The sequence below is a fragment of the Mus musculus genome, chromosome 1 (assembly GCF_000001635.26).
Source record: "Mus musculus strain C57BL/6J chromosome 1, GRCm38.p6 C57BL/6J".
NCBI lineage: Eukaryota > Metazoa > Chordata > Mammalia > Rodentia > Muridae > Mus > Mus musculus.
In genome coordinates, this window is record NC_000067.6 from 150,471,595 (window position 1) to 150,475,573 (window position 3,979).

The following is a 3,979-nucleotide window of genomic DNA, read 5'->3' on the forward strand; positions in this document are numbered from 1 at the left end:
CCTCACGGACGACAGACATGTAAGTGGGACTCTGAAGGCTCCTAGGTTAAGAACAAGCGCCGTAGCCAAACACCACGAGAAGAGGGACAGGGCATAGCCCCTTCTCTCTTCCTTCTGGCCTAGTTGCCATTTATTTCATGATAATCTGGCTTCTTTCATGAAACACAACTTTGGAAAAATTAAAAACAAATAACCTGACAGTCATATAGGCTTTTTCTAGTGAACTACACTGCTTCACAGCTTATGCTTGTAATTTCACTGAGCAGTCTTGTGATCTTAAGGGAATATTACTACTATTAAATCTATTTTGCATTTCCAGCTGAGGTACAGAAAGGTTAAATATCTTGTTCAAGATCCTGAAGCCAAAAAGCTATGAAATGTCAGACCTGTGTGACTCCAAAGCTCATGACCTTAATCAAGTTACCGCCCTGATGCTACAACACTGGGCCCCTAACTTCTTTGTGCCCCTACACAACTATGTTATGCATCTTTACAATGGTACCTCATTTCCCAATCTCCTTCTTTCCCATTGTAATCTAAGAAAACCAGAAGAGGGCATTGGATGCCCTGAAGTTAGAGTTTCCAGAAGTTGTTTTCTGCTTAATACAATGATGCAATCTAGCTCTGGTCCGCTGGAAAGGCAGTGGGGGCTGTTAACTGCTCAGCCTTCTCTCCAGCCCAAGGACAATGATGAAATGATTGTCTTTTGTCCATTTTCTAGATTTGTTTTCAAAGTTTGTGTGGTTTCTCCTGTTAAACTAAGGTCACTTGCTTCTAATAGACATTCCACTGTTTTGGCTCTATTTTCTATCCTATATCCTTACAGCGCTGTTCAAGTCCACATCTATTGGATTCCAGAATGTCAAGGAGACATACTAGAATGCGTAACAGCTCAGACAAAAAAAAAAAAAAAAAAAAAAAAAAAAAAGAAGAGAAAACATTACAGACTGATTTCACAGTAGCCTACGGCATGAGTAATTCCCACAGAGCCGTGTGAGTGAGTGACAGTAAGTCTGGGTGCCCTGCAACTCACAGTGACACACACTTGAGAACTGGGAAATTCAGAGTGGGCACAAAGCTGGGCGGGGTTGAAAGCCCACAGCTAGGTGGGACAGCAGGAGAGACTCTCCAGAGGCACTCAGTGAGTCATTCTGAGACTGGAACACCAGGCGCTTCAAAATGATTGAGGACAGCACAGTTCTGGCTGATTCTAGGCATTGCATAATGACTACCTTAACATCACTTTCTCTGAGCTGATGGGTAATTCCTGCGGAAAGCAGGGCATTCGGAATGAAGCTCCTCCGTGGAGATTTAATATATATCCAGGAATCCCTTCCCTTTAACCTTGTTTTGCGGGGGAGGCGGTGATTTCTTGGGAAACTGGCTTGGTGGGATGGATATATCTCACTCAATAAATGTGAGTTAAACGAGTTCGTAAATAAACGTTACTGCCAATGTTAGACTTCCTTTGCCTCTCCCTTGGACCAAGGGTCAGGACCTTGGTATTGGTGAGCCAGTTGATTCTTTGTGTGTGACATTTTGTTCTCAAGGTTGAAGGGATGGAGAAAACACGTGGGCTATTTGTTCTCTCATTTGTACTCTGCATCTTCTGCAAAGACATCACTCACAGAAAGGGCACCCACTGGTAGTGGACAGATGCTCTTTTCTCATGTTCTTGAAGAAGTGTGTGACAAGCTATCTTCTTAAATTCAAGGTCACAAACAGACATTCAAGAAGTCTATTTCAGCCAGCCCATTGTGACACAGGCCTGGAACCCCAACCTCAGGAGTCGCAGGCAGGAAGATCACAACTTAAATCTATCAGTGAGATTCTGTCTCAAAAGCAAAAGGTAGGGAGAGGGCACAGTAGTTAAGAGCACTGATTGCTCTCAGATGATCTGGGTTTGGTTCCCAATAGCTACATTCACATTTCACAGCCATCTGTAGCTCCAGCTCCAGAAGATACTACTTCTGGCCACTGTGGGCATCAGGCACCCACATGGTGCACAGACATACATTCAGGACCTCTCACATATACATAAAACAACACATGTACATATACACATACACATACACATACACATACACATACACATACACATACACATACACATACACATACACATACACATACACATACACATATATAGTTGTGCCCTTCCCCAAGCCTTGAGTAGGCTAAACAAACCCATGGTATTTTTTTCACAACCTAGCTGGAGTTGCCTGACCTCTCACTGCATTTGCAGTTTCCTACAGGAGCTTTGAGAAGTTGACCGCCTACTGAGCTTGCTTTGCAACTCAATCCAGCTGAAACAAAGGATGGGTCTGTGGGCTCTCCCTATATAAACACAGTGCTGAAAATTAAACTTTAAGCCTTGATCAGAAACTTTGTCTTGGTTTCATCTGTCTTTCACGCCCCAGTCCCTTTTAATTTCCATCCTCCCTTTCAGGTAGCCCCGTTCATCCTTGGATGCTGGAGAGATGGCTTAGCTATTAAAGCTTAGGCTCACAACCAAAATAAATAGTTAAAACTAAGTGAGTAGAAGAGAGGACAAGATATAGTTCTCTTGGAGGTAGGGTATTCATCTATCAAGGCCTGGTCTAATTCCCAGTATTGAGGTAGAAGAAAGGGATCCTGTTCCAAGATTTGAACATTTCCACCCAAATCAATATGAATAGAGGATCAGCTAGGTACCCCGACTGATGTAAAGTAAGCATAATTTCAAACAAAATAAGACAAAGCATTGAGGTGGTTCTGACTGTTATCCTCTTTTGACAGGTAAAGGCCCACGCCTTTCAGTTGTAAGACCCCCGAAACTGGGGAGACCTCAGCTCAAGTCCCGGGATGAGCTGGCCAGCACCCCAATGACTGGAGAGAAAACCACACCTGATGCAAACTGCAAGAGGTTTTATTATCAGCTAGTAGAGGACGAACTCCTTTCACCATGCAGGGCAGGGGAGTTCGACCCCCAGCGGTAACAGTAGGGGGCTTTTAAAGGAAAAGTGAGGAACTGGGAGGAGTTGGGAGGAGAGTTGGCTACAGCTCCTCTCTGGCGAGGGTGGGGGAGAGTGAGCTGTAGCTCCTCTCCGGTGTCTATCTCCGTGTCCTTGGCACAGGGAGCCAGGCAAGCGCCTGGCTAGGTCTTCCTAGCATCTCTGGCTGTAAGGCACAAAAACAAAAAGGCTTTTTGCTGGCTATAGAGAACAAAGAGCTTCTTTCTGGCTTTAGAGATCAGGGAGAACACGCTTGGGGAACGTCCAGGGGCTTTACCTTTCAGAGAGAAACACTTTAAATCGGGGTCTCACACATTAACTTTCAGTAACTTTCTCTGTGAAGAGTCTAGGAACAAGATTTTAGTGCACATTTGTCTGGAAAGATGTAGATCTCTCTTACTATTATTTTTCAGATGATAACGCCGAATCACCAGACAGACCTAGTGAAGTTTGGGGTAATTTACTCTTTTTTTTTTCTTTCAGTTTAATTTTTGGGTTTAAAAAGAGGCTGTATCCATCTCCTTTGTTGATGTGTCATCATGATCCAATAGATCAGAAATAACTGTAAAACTACTCAAAGAGAAGTATCCATCTAAAATCTCTTACTATCATGAGCTGGGTGATTGTGGCTTTAATCCCAGCCCTCGGGAGGCAGAGATAGGCAGATCTCTGTGGGTTCAAGGCTAGCTAGCCCAGTCTACTGACTGAGTTCTGGGACAGCCAGAGTTACTTGGAGAAACCCTTGAAAAATGCAACAGATACTTTTGATACTAAGGAAGCCAGCACGGGCTTTGATATGCTGATAGACACCACAAGGAGGTCATGTGTTCCTTCAGTCAGGGATAAAGATGTGACTCCTTTTGGTAGATGGGAGCCAGTTTCTTAAGATTCTGAGAAGTTCTGATTTTATCTAACTGTCAGAAATCCTCCTCTAGTTCAGGCTAAGCTCATTAGACTGCTTTTTGGAGTCTGAGACAGTACCATGA

At 43.8% G+C, this 3,979-nt stretch overlaps 1 long non-coding RNA gene across 1 annotated transcript; it reads left to right on the forward strand.

Annotated features, from left to right (window-relative positions):
* Nucleotides 1–938: 938 nt before the first annotated feature.
* On the forward strand, nucleotides 939–2,878 carry Gm41967. Its single transcript, XR_878600.1, has 3 exons — nucleotides 939–1,007; nucleotides 1,715–1,849; nucleotides 2,779–2,878. It is a non-coding gene; the product is annotated as a predicted gene, 41967 (long non-coding RNA).
* The last annotated feature ends 1,101 nt before the right edge of the window (nucleotides 2,879–3,979 follow it).